Source organism: Bos grunniens, chromosome 21, assembly GCF_055505025.1.
Source record: "Bos grunniens cultivar Pamir isolate PY7600 chromosome 21, Bosgru_T2T1.0, whole genome shotgun sequence".
Lineage (NCBI taxonomy): Eukaryota > Metazoa > Chordata > Mammalia > Artiodactyla > Bovidae > Bos > Bos grunniens.
Window position 1 is genome coordinate 29,100,620 of NC_141185.1, and position 19,512 is coordinate 29,120,131.

General features: G+C 39.5%; 1 protein-coding gene and 1 pseudogene across 1 annotated transcript in view; both read left to right on the top strand.

The window, feature by feature from the left end:
• The window catches only part of LOC147349315 (uncharacterized), a 151,968-nt gene that overhangs the window by 42,873 nt on the left and 89,583 nt on the right, over positions 1-19,512 (top strand). The window lies entirely within an intron of this gene.
• LOC147349317 (small ribosomal subunit protein eS25 pseudogene) lies at positions 15,531-15,918 on the top strand (annotated as a pseudogene).

The following is a 19,512-nucleotide window of genomic DNA, read 5'->3' on the forward strand; positions in this document are numbered from 1 at the left end:
ACTTTTTATTTCCTATTCCCCTTTGCTATCACTTTCCAAGTGTCCCCATCTCTTCTTTATTTATCTCTTTCTCTTCCAGAATTAACATTTCCTCTTCTCTCGCTTCTGGTTCTTTTTACTTTTAAGGCCCTTTCTTCTATCAGGTGCCATGTACAACTAAATTCTTGGACTTGTGTTCAGTATTTTGGTACTTACACTGGACTTTTTCTTTCGGGGGGTAATGTTATTTGTGTTTTGTTTGAATCCTCTGCTGTCTTCTCCTCTTTTTTACAGAGTGTCTTAAGGCTCCTGTGTCACTGTTCTCTACATTCATAGACTTGCATTGTTGGTGGGAGCTATGGCGGAATTTAAGTTTATTTCTCTACTTTTAGGTGATTTGAAATTCATGACATTCTCTATTTCATTGTGATGTTAAAGGCATGTATCACATTTGGTTTTATTTGTACTCCTTGTTGGTATACCAGCCTCCAAAATGATAAAAAAATAAATGCCTGTTGTTTATAAGCTGTGGTATTTTGTTAGAAATAAAAGCGGTATTTCTAACAAAATATTTTGTTAGAAAGCAGCCATAACAGACTAACACAATGATCAGTCTATTTATTTATCAATTTACAGAATGAGTTGGCATACTAGCAGCCTTCATAAATGACCAGTGAGTTGTTTATTTTTATCATTATTTTGTTTTATTATGGATTCACGGGTTTTATTTTGAATAGAGAAAGAAATAATCTGTACTTTCTCTAACATATCTACTTACTACTTTATTTTTGCACATTCTCTTCTGATTCTGTCCATTGGCTTACGTATTTTTCCCTAGCTATAATTAACAAGTCTCTTTGGTTTTATATTCTACCTAATATTATGAAATGTGAACTCATTGCAAATAGAAATTTTATTCTATTTTGTTCACTAATATGTTCCTAGTGTCTCAAATAGTGACTGGAACATAGTAGATGCTCAAAAAAATTTGTTGAGTGAATAAATGAATTACTGCACTTCGAAACTGTTTCTTCTAAATATGTGTTTAAATTCATCAAACACATTAAAATGTTGTAGCATGGTTAAAGAGTACTGTTTGTTTTCCTCGTAGTAAAACTCTATTTATTCTTCTGAAACTACTATTTATTAGTCTTTGGAAAGTGACATCCTGGAGGGGAAAATGCTCTATTACGTTTCCTGGAAATAATTAAGAAAGTTATTATTTGTGTTATGTCAGTCTGGGAGGAACATAGCAAGTGTTTCAGAGGTCTTATTTTGAAGTTATGATCCTTAATCTTTTTCTGGAATGGTATAATGGAGAGAACAACATAAGCTGAGTCAGTTGGAAAGTACCTGGAAGATATTATTAGACTCTAACATGGATCTAGTAATTGAAAGAGTTTTAAATATGGCATATGGCCGGATAAAATTCAGTACAGTTAATTACTGCTGAGAGGAAACAGAAAATAATATGTAACGGGGACTTAAAACAGACAAATATGGCTAAAATTTTGAATTTTAAGGTAGGGTAAACATGTCTTGAATCAGTAATGTTAGTGGGATGTGTTAAAAGGATAAGTACATGGCATTAAAGGGCACAATGGCAGAATGTTATATAAGTGTTGGGATCAGAGTAGCGTACTAGGGACTGGAGTTAAATTCTAGGACAGAAGTTACAAGTTCAGTCGCTCAGTAGTGTCCGACTCTTTGCGACCCCATGAACTGCAGCATGCCAGGCCTCCCTGTCCATCACCAACTCCTGGAGTTTACCCAAACTCATGTCCGTTGAGTTGGTGATGCCATTCAACCATCTCATCCTCTGTTGTCCCCTTCTCCTCCTGCCCTCAATCTTTCCCAGCATCTGGGTCTTTTCAAATGAGTCAACTCTTCACATCACGTGGCCAAAGTACTGGAGTTTCAGCTTCAACATCAGTCCTTCCAATGAACACCCAGGACTGATCTGCTTTAGGATGGACTGGTTGGATCTCCTTGCAGTCCAAGGGACTCTCAAGAGTCTTCGCCAACACCACAGTTCAAAAACATCAATTCTTTGGTGCTCAGCTTTCTTTATAGTCCAACTCTCACATCCATACATGACCACTGGAAAAACCATAGCGTTGACTAGATGGACCTTTGTTGAAAAAGTAATGTCTTTGCTTTTTAATATGCTGTCTAGGTTGGTCATAACTTTCCTTCCAAGGAATAAGGGTCTTTTAATTTCATGGCTGCAATCACCATCTGCAGTGATTTGGAGCCCCCAAAAAATAAAGTCAGCAAGCTGGGGCTCCACAAAACCCCTTCACATAGGTTTTGTTTGAGTGAAAGAAAGACCTTTAAAAAGTGGGAGATGTGGACATACAAATCTGTATTCCCTGTGTCTCTTGAAAACTTGCAAATTTGGCAGTTCTGGGTCTTCATTCCTACCTATAAGCAGTAGACTAGTGCTGACTTACTGTTGCTGTTGTTGTTCAATCGCTGTGTCTGACTCTCTGTGACCCCATGGACTATAGCACTCCAGGCTTCTCTGTGCATCAGTATCTCCCAGAGTTTCCTGACTAGTAGCTGCCTGTTTAAATTGGGACTTGTCCCATCCTTTCCTCCACACACCCCCACTCCCTAGCTCTAAGACAGTAGGGGTATTGTTACATGTCTTCCTCTGGCAGCTGTTTTTCCTATACCAGGCCCATGGCCTGTTTTAATGGTCTCCTAGAGCCTTGGTGGCTCAGTGGTAAAGAATCCACTTGCAATACAGAAGACTTGAGGAGATGCAGGTTTGATCCCTGGGTCAGGAAGATCCCCTGGAGAAGGAAATGGCGACCCAGTCCAGTATTCTTGCCTGGAAAATCCTGTGGAGAGAGAAGCCCAGGCAGACTACAGTCCATGGGGTCACAAAAGAGTCAGACAAAACTAAATGACTAAGCAACAACAAATTTCACCACACTGGTAAGGAAAGGATTCCCACTATAGGGTCGTGATGGAGGCTGTACACATGACACTCGACAGTGGACAGATGATGTTGTTCAGTCGCTAAGTCACATCTGACTCTTTGCAACCTCATGGATTATAGCACGCCAAGCTTCCCTATCCTTCACTATCTCCCAGAGTTTGCTCAAACCCATGTCCATTGAGTCGGTGGTGCTGTCTAACCATCTCATCCTCTGCTGCCCGCTTCTCCTTTTGCCTTCAATCTTTCCCAGCGTCAAGGTGAGTTGGATCTTCATATCAAGTGGCCAAAATATTGGATCTTCAGTAGAAATATTGGTTTCCCTGGTGGCTCAGATGGTAAAGCATCTGCTTATAATGTGGGAAACCTGGGTTCAATCCCTGGGTTGGGAAGATCCCCTGGAGAAGGAAATGGCAACCCACTCCAGTACTCTTGCCTGGAAAATCCCATGGACAGAGGAGCTTAGGCTACATACAGTCCATGGGGTCGCAAAGAGTTGGACATGACTGAGTGACTTCACTTTCACTTTTTAGCATCAATCCTTCCAGTGAATATTCAGGACTGATTTCCTTAAGGATTGACTGGTTTGATCTTCTTGCAGTCCAGGAGACTCTCAAGGGTCTTCTCCAGCATCACAGTTCAAAAGCATCAATTCTTCAATGCTTAGCCTACTTTATGGTCCAACTTTCACATCTGTACTTGACTACTGGAAAAACCATAGCTTTAACTATGTGGAGCTTTGTTGGCAAACCGATGTCTCTGCTTTTTAATATGCTGTCTAAGTTTGTCATAGCATTTCCTCCAAGGAGCAAGTGCCTTTAATTGCATGGCTGTAGTCACTGTCCACAGTGATTTTGGACCCCAACAAAATAAAATCTGTCACTGTTTCCCCTTTTTCTCCATCTATTTGCCATGCAGTGATGAAACTGGATGCTATGACCTTAGTTTTTGAATGTTGAGTTTTAAGCCAGCTTTTTTACTCTCATCTTTCATGCTCATCAAGAGGTTCTTTAGTTCCTCTTCATTTTCTGCCTTTAGAGTGATATCATCTGCTTATCTGAGGTTGTTGATATCTCTCCTGGCAATCTTAATTCTACCTTGTGATTCATCCACTCCAGTATTTTGCATGATGTACTCTGCATATAAGCTAAATAAGCAGGGTGACAACATACAGCCTTGTTGTACTCCTTTCCCAATTTTGAACCAGTCTGTTGTTCCATATCTGGTCCTAACTGTTGCTTCTTGACCCGCATACAGGTTTCTCAGGAGGCAGATAAGGTGGTCTGGTATTCCCATTTCTTGAAGAATTTTCCAGTTTGTTGTGATCCACACAGTCTAAGGCTTTAGCGTAGTCAGTGAAGTAGAAGTAGATGTTTTTCTGGAAATCCCTTGCTTTCTCTGTGATCCAGTGAATGTTGGCAATTGCCTTTTCTAAGTGCAATTTATACATCTGGAAGTTCTCAGTTCATGTACTGCTGAAACCTAGCTTGAAGGATTTTGAGCATTATCTTGCTAGCATGTGAAATGAGTTCAGTTGTGTGGTAGTTTGAACATTCTTTGGCATTGCCCTTCTTTGGAATTGTAATGAAGACAGATCTTTTCTGGTCCTGTGGCCACTGCTGAGTTTTCCAAATTTCTGGCATATTGAGTGCAGCACTTTAATAGCATCATCTTTTAGGATTTAAAATAGCTCAGCTGCAATTCCATCACCTCCACTAGCTTTGTTCATAGTAATGCTTCCTAAGACCCACTTGACTTCACACTCCACGGCGTGTGTGTGAAGTCTAGGTGTGTCATGCTCTAGGTGTGTAACCGCACTGTTGTGGTTATCCAGGCCATTATGTTTTTTTGGGGTTTTTTTGGTATAGTTCTTCTGTGTATTCTTGATAACTCTTCTTAATCTCTTCTGCTTCTGTTAGATCCATACCATTTCTGTCTGGATACTTGAGATGACAACAATTTATGAATCACATATACCATCAGCCCTCCTGCCATGGAAGGCAACATAGGGATACATTCAGGAAGAGAGTGAACAAGCAGACAAATATCTAAAGGGTGAGGCAACTTCTGGTTCCTATAGGAAGGTGTGATTGGCTAGTTTGAATAATTTAGGGATGAGAAGGACCTGGACCAGGTGGCCTTAATAAGAACCGTTGCTTGTCTAGGAGACCTTATCCATGGGGCCGAGTGGGAAAGAGAACTTTCAGTTAGGCCGTATGAGGCCCTCTTGATTTCTCCAGATATCTAGGCAGCACATATTGCTGGGCCTTCATTTTAGGTCTCACACCAAAATACCTTGCTTTACTCATTTACTTGGCTTGCTTAGCCCTGTATCTAGGAAGAGGAATTTTTTTAAACTCTACAGTTTGTGGGATTGAAATACATTGGCAAGAATAGTTGTATAGTTTTCTTCTGTGAAAATTAAAAAGAAATACAATGAACAAAAGCAAAAAAAAAATTCTTATTGTTATTTTTTTTTATCGTACTTCTGTCCAGAGTGGTTAGCTTTTAGTATCTTTTAGGAATTCTTCTAATCACAAGATGGCATTTGAGTTGGTATTAAGAAAAACTTCAGGGATCTCCCTGGTGGTCCAGTGATTAAGATTTGGCCTTCCAGTGCAGGGGGTGAGGGTTTGATCCCTGGTTGGGGAGCTAAGATCCCACATGCCTTTCAGCCCAAAAAACCAAAACATAAAGCTGAAACAATATTGTAACAACTTTAATAAAGGCTTTTAAAATGGTCCACATTAAAAAAAAATCTTAAGGGAAAGTTTATAACAGGGTTGATGGTGAAATAGGTTACCAAGGAAACATTCATTCAGCCAATATTTTTCCACTTGCTCGAAAATGTTTATTAAGCACAAGCTGTGTCAAATGTGAAGGCTTTAAAAACTGCAGGGTTCATTTTCTTTCCTCTGAGAGCCCACATCGCTTTATGAGACAGAGTTAAGCTAACAATTATGATGCAGGGTGGTAGGCACTATCAGGATGGATCAGAGAGAACAAAGACAGGAAAGGTGGGAACAAAGAACAAAGACGGCAACACTATCTTCTTGGAGGTTAAATTCTTTGAAAATTACTGACATCTGGGCTGATTCAAGTATAGTTTTGAAGTTGAGAAAGCTTGTCTTTCAGGGTTTTTCCAAGGTGAGTGTTTCTGAAATCCTCAATTGGAAAATTAGTAACTTCTGTATAAAGGTGTCACAGGTACAGTTCATTAAATGAAATGATTCCACCAATTCTGTAGATTCCATGCCCTTTCTCTGTGATAAAATTTCTCTACAGTCTGTTGTTCCCTAATCCATTGGGTCTCTTATAAGCCATAGTGGTTCAAGAACGCATATGTCTGAGGACAGACTTCCTTGGTCGGTTCTCTCCAAGGTCCTACACCTGACTCTGAAGTCTGAGAGGTGAGTCCTGGCCTCTTAGCAGTGGACTCAGCCCAGGTGCAGAGGGTGTAGGTGTGTCTATGTGTGTGTACACACACACATACACAGCATGCCATCATCAAGTGAGTGAGTGGCTATATTTTAAAGCCAGAATGTAAACAACTTGAGCATTCTTGGTCATTGTATCGGAGAAGGCAATGGCAACCCACTCCAGTATTTTTGCCTGTAAAATCCCATGGGAAGAGGAGCCTGGTGGGCTGCAGTCCATGGGGTCACTATGAGTCCGGCACGACTGAGTGACTTCATTTTCACTTTTCACTTTCCTGCATTGGAGAAGGAAATGGCAACCCACTCCAGTGTTCTTGCCTGGAGAATCCCAGGGATGGGGGAACCTGGTGGGCTGCCGTCTACGCCTGAAGCAACTTAGCAGCAGCAGCAGCCGTTGTATAGTAATTATATACGTGTCTGTCTTCTCTCATTTCTATTGGCATAAATCAGAATTTCCTAGATACATTCTTTAGAATACCGATTCCCTCAGATGCTCTCAAAATAAATTCCATGATCAAAAAGGATCATGGAGAAATTCCATGATCAAAAAGGTCTAAGAAATGCAGCATATATGTAAATAGCCTATTTTTTTTGTTGCTTCTACTGTTTACAAACCTTTTTGCTAGGTGCTTTAAAAATTTATTTTACCTAAAGTGTATATTTTTAAAACATTTTCATTGAGGATATGGAAAGTTACATTACCATATGTAAAATAGATAGCCAGTGGGAATTTGCTATATGGCTCAGGAAACTCAGAGTGTCTCTGTATCAGTCTAGAGGGATGGGATGGGGAGGGAAATAAGAGGGAGGTTCAAAAGGGAGGGGATATATGTATACCTATGGCTGATTCATATTGAGGTTTGACAGAAAACAAAAAAATTCTGTAAAGCAATTATCCTTCAATTAAAAAATAAATAAAATATTTTAATTAGAGGATAATTGCTTTACAGTGTTGGTTTCTGCCATACATCAGCATGAATCAGACATAGGTGTACACATGTCCCCTCCCTTTTAAACCTCCCACCCACCCCATCCCACCCGTCTGGGTTGTCACAGAGCACTCCTGATGTATATTTTAACTTCAGAGTTAGGATTCTATGGGACCACTTTGAGAAATCATGGTCCCAGCAGAAAACAGATGAGTGATTGGAAGAGATTTTAATGAAGAAATGATTTACAAAGCATGGGTAGGATCTAGAGAAATCAGGACAGATATTGGAATACGCTGGGGCTGGCCAACAAGGAGACACTTCCTCTGGTCCTAAATGGACAGGACAGAAAGCCCTTATTAGTCCTTGCAGAGGGAGAATTCCTGGGGAAGACCTTCTAATAGGAGCTGCGGCCAGTCTGTGGTGACACTTCTTTCTTTGATCCCCTGTTGATTTTCTTTAGCTAAACCCCAAGGGATGCCAGAAGGTAAGGGAGGCATTTGATTTAGTCCATACAGTCAGCCTTCTGAGGCACAGAAAAGGGTGGAGGATAAATCTGGAGGGGCAAACGGGTGATAATCCAGCCTATAAATAATTAAGAACTGATTAGATTGAAAGAGTCAATCAGCTTTTAGTCCTAATAACACTTAAACGGTCACTGGAAGAGATCATGCGAATTATCTGTGAATAAGTAGTGTTCTAGGTATGTTTCTCTCAATGTTTCCTTTTTCTTTTCTTACTTTGAAGAGCCCAGAATGAGATAAGACTTTCCACAACGAAATTATCATGGAACAGCTTGGGGTGCTATTACCAATAGGAAATAGTAAAAGAAAGTTTTCATTGCCATTTGGTCTGACCTGATTCTAACCCATAATGTTGTTAATACTTGTATTTGCCACCTGTTCAAAAAGCACAGCAAAGCTAAAGCAATAAGAGATCTTGAATTGAGGTGGTGGTGGCAGAGACCACCACCAGCTGCCTGCAGAATCAGTTCTTTCCTTCTTCCATAGTAACAGCGTTATAGTCAGTTACCTGATGAATAGACATGATGTTTGCCGCTTCTCGATGAAGCCTTTCGAAGAATAAGAATTCTTCCTCCATTCTCTGTTCAACCAGCTGGATGCAGATGATAAGAAGGCCACAGAGAAGCCACAGGATGGAAGGAACTTTGGTTCCTGAATCAGTGCATGTAGAAAAGCTGCCTGCTGACCTGAACACCTGTTCTGAACTGTTATATAAACAAGAAATAAACTACTATTGTATTTAAGCCACTGCATATTTGCATCTGTTTGATTCAGCAGTTTATTTAGCCTACCCAAAGTAATACAGATGCCATTAGAATTTTAATCTCAAATACTTAAATTATTTATTATATGTTTACAACCCTTATGTGGTAAGCAGGGCAGGCACCTATTTTATAGGCAAAACAGTGAGGAATATGGAGATTTGTAAATTCTTTCAACAAATACTTATTGACCATTAGGGAAATTTGTTGCAAACAATTTATTAAATCATTATTTTATGAGAGCATTCATTCTTTCATTCATTTTATAAATATTTACTCAGGGCTTTCAATGTGTCCTTCAGGAGCTCACAGTCTAGTATAAAAGACAAATACTAAATTTAAAAATTAAGGACATAAATTGCTACAGTGTTTAGTACTCATGAGAATAATGTGTATCAGGAAAGCATATAATAGGGGGTTTGACCTAGTCAGATAAGTAGGCGAAGGGAATCCCGGAAGAAGTGATGATTAAACTAAGATATGAGAGAAATATATATATTTCGGCTGGTGAGAAAGAGGAGGGAACTTTCCTAAAAGAGAACAATGTGTATAAAAGCCCTGAGTTGGATGGAAAGGGCTGGTGACTATGGGGGTAGGAGAGAGGCCGTCTACATTTTTCTTCTATTTTTCTTTTTATTTACATATTTTTATAAAATATACATATACCCCCTCCCTTTTGAGCCTCCCTCTGGGAGCTCTGGATTTAAAGATGAAGTCAAGGAGGATAAAGCTGTAGAGGAGGTGGGAAAGTGGGCAGAGAGGTGTCTTAGTCAGCTTGGGCTGCTGTAACGAAATGCTGTGGACTGGGTGACTTAAACAACTGACACTTATTTTCAGTTCTAGAGACAGGGGAGTCCAGTAGCAAGATGCCAGCAAATTTGGTTGTTGCTGAGGACTCTCTCTGGCTTGCAGATGACCACCTTCTCGCTGTACCCTCACACAGCAGAGAGAAGACACTAGGCTGTCTCTTCCTCTTCTTCAGTTCAGTTCAGTTCAGTCGCTCAGTCATGTCCGACTCTTTGCGACCCCATGAATCGCAGCATGTCAGGCCTCCCTGTCCATCACCAACTCCCGGAGTTCACTCAGACTCACGTCCATGGAGTCAGTGATGCCATCCAGCCATCTCATCCTCTGTCGCCCCATTCTCCTCCTGCCCTCAATCCCTCTCAGCATCAGAGTCTTTTCCAATGAGTCAACTCTTCGCATGAGGTGGCCAAAGTACTGGAGTTTCATTAATTCCTTCTTCGGAGCACAGCACAGCTCTCTGGCTGATCGTAACTAGAGATTTCCTCAGCTCCCGCATTTGTTCAGCTCTTTGTGATTGTTCTTTTCCCAGAAGCTGTTCTTTTGTTGGTGTTTCCTCTCAGCCCAGCCTTGTCAGGTTTCACCCTGTGCATGAGCTCATTATTTGGCCCCAACTTAAGGGATCCTGTTTAAGTTTCTGAGCTCCTTCTCTATTCAAGCCCCTTTTCTCTGAGATCCTATCCTGAAGATTTTAGGAGATTTAGTTGCTTTGAATTCTACCATCTTTTTCCTCAGCTTGGCAAAATGGCTCTATTTGGGCATCTACCACTAATTATTATACATATATTAGGCTTGTTTGATATTGATTTTCTCATGTGTAATATGTGTATTGTTGAAGTAGATTAGATAATCTCTAAAGCTGGAAAAGGAAATGGCAACCCACTCCAATATTCTTGCTTGGGAAATCCCATGGATAGAGGAACCTGGTGGGCTACAGTCCATGGGGATCACAAAAGTCAGACATGACTTGGTGACTAAACACAGTTCAGAAATTCAGTGATTTGCCTCTAGAATGATCAGTCTTAAGGAGTTTTCATTACAAATAGTTAATGACATTCTACTTTTGATATTTTATGCTGTAAACCCACACAGATGGGGAATAATGGTTAGTTCTGAGTAATAAAATATTCTGGTTAGTAGCTTATCATCAAACATGCCAGACACAATTTGAAAACCAAAAGTCTTCAAAGTTAATAACATATTCAAAATACTATATTGAACAGGTTTTGTTAGGTGACTCAGAAGATGTTTCAGGATTACAGCTCCTCATAGGAACCATCATGGACATGAATCATCATTGTACCTTGGGTTTATAGGAGTACGAATTGGTAGAAACTTCTAGTTGCTACAATGTTGTATAAATCACCCTTTATATTCCTTGTTTTCAATAATTTCAAGATGCTACCAATCGTGAAGAACAACTATTGTAAAAAACCAACCTCTTGCAGAATCTTTATCTAAATTATCAATTACCACTTACTTTTTAACATTTAAGTTATCATTCTCAAAGGAAAAAGCTATTTTTTCTCTTTATTTTTTAAAGATAATTTTATTTACGTATTTATCTATTTATTTTTGGCTATGCTGGGTCTTCCTTGCTGCACGTGCTTTTCTCCAGTTGTGGCGAGGGGGCACTACTCTAGTTGCGATGCACAGGCTTCTCATTGAAGTGGCTTTTTTGTTTCGGAGCATGGACACTCGGGCACATGGGCTGCAGTGGTGGCAGCACTTGGGCCCAGTAGTTGTGTTCATGTGCTCTAGAGCGCAGGCTCAGTAGTTGGGTGCGTGGGCTCCGTTGCTCTACAGCATGTGCAATCTTCCTAGACCAAGGATGGAACCCATATCTCTTGCCTTGGCAGGCGGATTCTTTACCACTGAGCCACCAGGGAAGCCCCTGTTTTCTCTTTATTACTTTATTTTTAACTATACCATCAGATGCTTACTGATTCTCCAGTTGTCAAATTCAGGAGATATTACTAAAACATGAAAAGCAAAAAAAAATTAATAAAAGTGATTTGGGAAATAGAAGAAACATACTGGTTTTTCAGAGGAACGTTTTCCCATGGTAACTTCTTGGAGCTACTCTCCTTTTGTAGAATCTAAATACTGATGGAATAAAAAAAAAATTTAAGCAAAGCTTCATGGGAGGAGTTCATGCGCGAAAGTCAGATTGAATTATTTTGTCACCTGATGGGTTAGGAAAACTTCTATGAAACTATTTCTTGTGAATCTGAGAAAACTCCCTGAGTCAGTGAATTCAGAATGCATAGAAGGTATTTTACCTTGGCGTCTGAGTGATTTGAAAGAATGCTATGCATGTTTTGATACTGTAGTTCATTCTTTGGTTTCTACTGTCTAATATTAACACAGAGACCAGAATAACACTAATAAAACCAGATACGCCGCTCCTCTGCCCAGAACCATCTGGTTGCTTTCCCCCTCATTCAGAGTAAAAGCCAGATTCTGTAAAGTGGCCTCTCCCCTTAGCTTGCTCTTTCCGTCCCTTGTTTCTAGCCACCCCTGTTGACAGCAGCTTCTGGAACCCTACAGGCCAGCTTTGTCTGGTTCCTGTGGTCCCTCTGACTGGAGCAGTCTCACTCCATGTCTTGCTGTTTCACCAATTTCTGGTCTTAGCTCTCTGTTATCTGTTCAGTAAACCCTAATCCGATCACTCTTCAGCAGTGGACCTTCCAGTTAAAAATTTTAATGGAAATTTTTACTGAGATAATTGTAGACTCACACACAATGGTAAGAAATAAAACAGAGATCCCATGTACCTTTTGCCTCATTTCCCCCAAAGATAACTATACAACATCATAACCAAGATACTGACATTGAAACCATCTACCAACCTTGTTTGGATTTCCTATATTCATTTTAAAGTATAATTTATTTTTTTGCAGCACTTCTTACTGTCCAAAATATTTTATATTTTACATATTCTGTTTATTGACTTACCCTACCTCACTAGAATGTGAGCTCCAGGAAAGTAGTAATTTTTGTTTGTTTTGTTCATATCCTTATCTCAGGACCTGGAATAGAGTCTGGCAGAGTGGATACTTACTTTTTGTTGAGCTAATGGATGAACTGTATAGTGTCTCACACTGGATTCTGTGTGCGGGATGATTCAGTGCAGTGACACTGTACTGTACGTAAAAAGGAAGAAGCGAGACTCTTCACACTGAGAAATGCCTCTGATTTGTGATAAGTTCTGTTGGCAGCAGCCATCATCTCTGAAGTGCTACAGAACTTAAGATCTATAGTCTGGAAAGAGCCAAAAGCCTTTGATTTTCTGCCCTAGAACCTTTATCGTCTTAAGTCATTAAAGAGTAGCTAAAGCTAGTAACAAATCTGAAAATTCACTCTTCATTTTTATTAACTACATTACAACCTAGAGACAGTAAACAAATCAGATCCAAATGGTTAAATAAAGCTGGTTCATCATTAGAAGAATGAACTGATGATACTGCATAGCAGGGCCACCTTTAGTTTAAATTCCCAGGTCTTCCCGTTGTTCACTGGTAGCCATCCAGGATCTGACAAGTCAATTCAGAATGTCGGTAAAAAGGGATTCTGATGGAACTGCGTTTTTCTCAAAGACCTGTCTGGCTAAAAACAGTACAGAGAACAATTCTTGATTTATCTCTCAGAATGTTAAGGATACAGATAGAAAACTGTATGCTCATGGTCAAATTTTGACCATAAGGTAAAATTTGCTGGTAATGAACAGGGTGATGAGAAACGTGAGGAAGTCAAATACTTTGTACAGCCTGTTTGGGGCACAGTTTGACTGTACTCTTCAATTCGTGTATTCTTTGCATCAGCTTTTATATTTCCAGGACTTTAACAAATATTATTCACAGATTTGCTATAATGGAGATGATGACCTTAAGTTTCTTTGTTTGACAACTCTAAATATGGAACTTATTTGTCACTGACAGAAATAGTTTGCTAAGGAGAAGAAATATTTATATCATTTTTTTTTCTCATCTCATTGGCTCTGCAGAATTCTATAATCTGCTGGAAGCTTTGTTTAGACAACTCTAATATATCCTATATCCTCAAAGGTTAGAATTACAATGAATCAGAATGACATTTCTTATGACATCTGAATTATTAAGGATGATATTCATTTTTTTTATATGTAACAGGAGAACTGAAAGTAAGTTTCTAAAACTTCCAAAATATAAGATATGTGGAAAAGGAAGACTACAAAATTATTTATGCAGTTTTGTTATTTATATACTATATAAACTGTATATATATTATGTGTTCAACTTAAGAATGTGAAATTCACTCAGTCATATCCAACTCTTTGTGACCCCATGAACTATACAGTCCATGGAATTCTCCGGGCCAGAATACTGGAGTGGGTAGCCTTTCCCTTCTCCAGGGGATCTTCCCAACCCAGGGATTGAACACAGTCTCCCGCACTGCAGGCAGATTCGTTAATCTGTCTGTGCAGTGCAGGAGACCCAGTTCTATTCCTGGGAAATCAGTAGGAGAAGGGATAGGCTACCCACTCTAGTATTCTTGGGCTTCCCATGTGGTTCAGCTGGTAAAGAATCCACCTGCAACGCAGGAGGCCTGGGTTTGATCACTGGTTTGGGAAGATACCCTGGAGAAGGGAAAGGCTACCCACATCAGTATTCTGGCCTTGAGAATTCCATGGACTACAGTCCATGGGGTCGCAAAGAGTTGGACATGACTGAGCCACTCTCACTTTCAAACTGTATATATAATACATTAAAGACATTTTTTCCAAAATGTTTGTAATAACATAAGAATAGAAATGTCCCAAATGAACATTGATATGGGACTGGTGAAAAAATTAGGATTTATCCATATTTAGGAAATTACACAGCTGTAGAAAAAAAGAAATGTTATTTGTGCTGATAAGAAACAAGCTCCAAGGTATACTTCTGAGTAAAAAGCGACTTGTAGGGCAGGGTGTATGGTCTGATGCAGTTGGGGTTTAAAATGGGATATGTACACACATATATATGTATGCAAATATAATGTGCGTCAAAATGCATAGAGTATTTCCAGAGAATACACAAAACACATAACAATGTTTGCCTCTGGGAGAAGAGGGAGTGACTTGCTTTTTATTTTTTTATTCATTTGTATACCATTTGTGTCTTTTTTTTTGGTTTAGAAGAATAAAAAGCTACATGTTAAGGACATATAGGATATCCTTATATATGTTAAGGATATCCTCACCTCAATTAAGGATAGCCAGAGAGGATGAAGGCCAGAATCATTCCATGTGAACCTCAACCTGTAGGAATACATGTTTGGAAAAGTTCATTAAAAAGATGGGCATGATTCTGTGACATGAAACTCTTTGAGGAAAATATGATTCAAGTAGGAGAGGATTCTTTTACATAAAATAATTCTTATGTTGTCATCACAGATGATCCAGTGAAAAAAAACAAGGAAAAGAAGAAGGTATCATTTCCAGAGAGCTGTCTAGTAAACTCAGATTTTAAAAAGATATGAATAAAAGATGAAAAGAAGGACGTATGCCAGGAGAAGTTTAGAGAGTGGTCCAGAACTGCATAAATGGTGTCAGGAATAGTTGTACCATGAGTCAAGCGTAAGAACAATAAATAGTTACTGGTGATTGAGAGCATAGGCCAGACTTGGCCTGGATCATCACATTGCATCTTTATGACAACCCCATGAATTGTCATCACAATTAGAATTCAATATTCAGTTGGAAATATTACCACAATTATTGTCACCTTACTCTACTGACAAGCAAGTGAAGTACAGAGAGGATAAGTGATTCATCCAAGATAATAGAACCAGAAGGAGGAAGACAGGCCCTACTCATTTTTTTTAAATTTATTTGGTTGTGCTGGGTCTTACATGTGGCACCCAGGATCTTCCATCTTCTTGTGGCATGTGGAATCTTTAGTTGTTGCATGCGGGATCTGGTTCCCTGACCTGGAATTGAACCCTGGCCCCCTGGATTGGGAGTATGGAGTCTGAACCACTAGACTAAGTTATTAATAATAATGTAATAACTCTTAATTATTACATTATTATTTTTCCAGTAGCCAAAAATATGCCAGCAGAAGTGATAGGCTTTTTGTCCAACAGCTTAGTGAGGCTAAACGGTAGCAGTTGCTCTCCGAACTTCACTGATGCTGCCCAAGGACAAGAAGAAGAAAGAAGAAAGATGCCAGAAAGTCGGCCAAGAAAAACAAAGATCCAATGAACAAATCTGGGGGCAAGGCCAAAAAGAAGTGATCCAAAGACAGAGTTTGAGACCAGCTCAATAACCTAGACTTGTTTGACAAACTCTGTAAGGAAGTTTCCAACCAGAAGCTCACAGCCTCACTGTCATCTCTGAGAGACTAAGGATTCACAGTTTTCTGGCCAGGGCAGCCTTTCAGGAGCTCCTTAGTAAAGGATTTATTAAGCTGGTTTCAAAGCATAGAGATCAAGTATCTTACAACACCAAGGGTGGAGATGCCCCAGCCACTGGCAAAGATGCATGAACAGGTCCCTCCAGCTGTACCTTTTGAAAAATGAAACTTTATTAAATAAAAGAAGTAGTAGAGATGGCACTGCTAGTGAAGAAAAATTTAGTGAAGTTAAAGGAAATGTTCTGTATTAAAATGTTTTTGATCATAGAGTGTAAGATGAGATATTTTGTCTCTGTCACTAAGTTCAGTGGGGCTTCCCAGGTGGCGCTAGTGGTAAAGAACCCACCTGCGGAAGACCTCCTGGAGGAGGGCATGGCAACCCACTGCAGTATACTGGAGAATCCAATGGATGGAGGAGTCTGGCAGGCAATGGGAGTCCATGGGGTCCATGGGGTCGCAAAGACCAGGACATGACTAAAGTGACTTAGCAGGCACACATTCAAGGAGAGTAGCATGAAACAGTTCTTGTGGTCTTGGGTTGTGTTAATTGTAACAAAGTATGAAGAACAAAGAAGATGGTAGACTTAATTCAGCAACCACACCCAGGCACTGTGAAACACCAAACTTTAAACAATTAGAAGATGACCCATTGATATCATTAGAGAAAAATTTGAAAAGAAAAATACGCCAGAATTGCAGTCCCCACTGCAATTACTAAAATTTTTTCATGTTACTCCCAAGTAACATTCCACAAGCAGATGCATTTTAATGCAATTGTGTGTGTAAACTGTTTTGCATTTTCTTTTCCCACATATCACATATAATCATTTTAATTATCATTTTTGGAAATTGAATAATTTTCTGTCATGTTGATGCACCATAATTGACTAAACCAAATTGTTGAGTAGTTAGCCTGTTTGCATTTTCTTTCCATTATAGGGAAATGTCCTTTTGATCAATTGGAATTTTAACTTTTCTGAGTGGGTTGTATTATGGTTGTCTAAACATAGCTCCAGGCTGGATATAGAATTTTTCAGAGCCAGTGGAATAGAAAAGGAATGATAGAATGTTTCTACATTTATTCTTCATTAGCCAGTGGTTTTTCTGTCAGTAATTTGTACTATCCTGAGTAAAGGAGGGAGTGACAGTTATCCCAAAGGTTGTCTTAATACATGAAAATCAAACCACAGCAATATCTCTGGGGGAAAGAGATGAGTACATGTTCTTTAGATCAGAGTAACTGCAACAAAGAGGACGCTGATCTGGGAAAGATTGAGGGCAGGAGGAGAAGGGGGTGACAGAGGATGAGATGGTTTGATGTAATCACAGACTCAATAGACATGAGTTTGCACAAACTCCGGCAGAAGATGAAGGACAGGGAAGCCTGGGATGCTTCAGTCCCTGGGGTCACAAAGAGTCAGACGTAACTTGGCAACTGAACAGCAGTAACAACTGCAGCAGTTATGTTGGAAATGAGTGATCAGTTGCTGGGATATATTGCTCTGGTCTGTTAGAATCAGTAAATAGGAAAAACTGAAAATTATTTCGCTTCTTGAGCAGATTTGAGCTTGACTGTGGTGTTTCCCAAAGCCATACCCTCTCGTGTCCATCTGGTAAACTTTAATTCCTTTCTTAAGAGATAGGTTACCTGACTCCGTTTTTGTGAAACTTTTCTTCTCCTTTCCAGCACAGAACTCTGCAATTCACTTTTATTCTCACATTCACAACTCAGTTTTTCAGAATAAACTAAGAGTTCCTTGGGCCTGGGACTTTGTCTTGCTCATCGTTCTAGCTCGGCCATCTATCAATGTATCTGGCTTGTAGTAATTTTTTAAAAAGAATTTAATAAGTGTTTGTTGAGTGCACTAGAGTGAACAATAAGAATCTATTTCACCTATTGTACTTTGTCCAACAACTTAAATACCAAGGAATGTTCCTGGTTTTACTGTATAGTGGGTGCACGTGCTCGTGCACATTCACACACACACACACACACACACACACACACTTGCTGTGAGGGAGAGTTGGAAAGAGATTCTCTGACTTATGCATCCTCCTCTATAGAAGATGTAGGTGGGAAGTGGGGGCAGCTGGGAATAGGCATAAATGAGCTTTGGTAGCTGATCAGCACCTAAAACATATTTCATCATTCTAGGCTTACAGAGCATCCCTTTTAGAGCATGATGTCTTTTTATACATATTGCAATATCTTCATTTATTAAACATGATTTATTTCCCACAGTCTGTATCCATACCTCTTTTAAAGCAGGGAAGCTTGTTTATTCGTCTTACCACTCACAGAGCCAAACTGTTTGAAATAGTTTATCTTTAGAAAGTAATAAGAGATGTAAGGGAAGGGATCACCAGGGTCTGTGTATTGACAGGAAGGAAGTTCCAGACATGCAGCGACATTCCTAGCCTTAATACCAGCTTTTCTTTTGCTCCTTTATTCACTTTTCATTTGAATTTCTAAATCTGTCATCATGTCCAGACAGCAGGTCCAGACACTTGCCCCCATTCTGCCTTTCCAGCTTTATTTCAGAGTTGAATTCCTTTTCCTTAGGTCAGCAACTTCAGTCAGCATCCCTTCTTTCTTAGATGCATATTTGAATTTATACCCTGCTACTCTACTAACAAATTCTTGGTCCTTGTCATTTTAGCTTTTCACTTCTTGGTTCTCCAACAAAAATTGCTGGTAGGTCACTGTGATTTTCTTAAAACTTTTCAAGGCTAAGCTACTAGCAGGTAGCTAGCCTTTGACACTGGAGTTATTAAACCTTCTAATTGGAGACTTCAGGGTTAGATGTTTCCCAGGGCATTATTTTTAGGATACTGCTTTATGCATATAGAACCAAGATGTGGGATCCTTAGAGGTAGCCAATATGTCGGGGGAAGGCAACATGTCTAAGTTTCAGGCTCATGTCACATGTCTGTACATGTTTCCATTGGACAATACACAGGGCTATCCCAGCATCATCAAAGTCCAATAGTATCCTGATTCAGGGAAAATTCTCTTCCAAACGTGGCTGGATTAATCAGTACACTAGATTTCAGGCAGCAGTGAACACCATCTAAGAGGCAGTTACTGGTGAGCTTAATGTCAGCTCCTATCAAGACTATAGAATGATGAATTAAGAGGACGGACTTTTTTGAACACAGAGGGAAGATGCGTGATTCTAAGAACACATGATGTCAGATGGATCTAATTACTTTTTTGACATGGTTGATAAACTTGACAGTTAAGAGGAGTGGCCTTTATATAGATAGCATGTGAGTTTCATCAAGATGTTTAGCTGGATCCTGTGATACTCTTTCAAATAAAATGGAGAGAAATAGGCTGTATAAGAGTAAGCTTAATGGCTCAAAATTACTGAACAGCTGTATCCCAAAATGTCTATTAATGGATTAATTTTCGTTTAGGGGACTTCTTTAATGCCAGGTTACAGGATTAAATACTTGTGGTAGTCAACATTTTTCTAAAATGTAACCCAGGTCTCAACTGCTCCATCATTCTTCTGTTCCATGCTTCATGCTTCATGCTTATGATAAGGAATCTGCTCACATCAGAATGTGAGCAATGTGGTTTTCACTGAAGATTCATAAGTCAGGGGAGAGATTTTACATGGTATACTCCAAAGTTAACAACTTATTCCTTCCATCAGACTTTTCTGAGCTTTATTGTCTCTTTACTATTGTGTGACCACTGAAAGTTCTTTCTCTGTATTTTTTCTGATACTTTGCCATCCTTCCTGTCTCT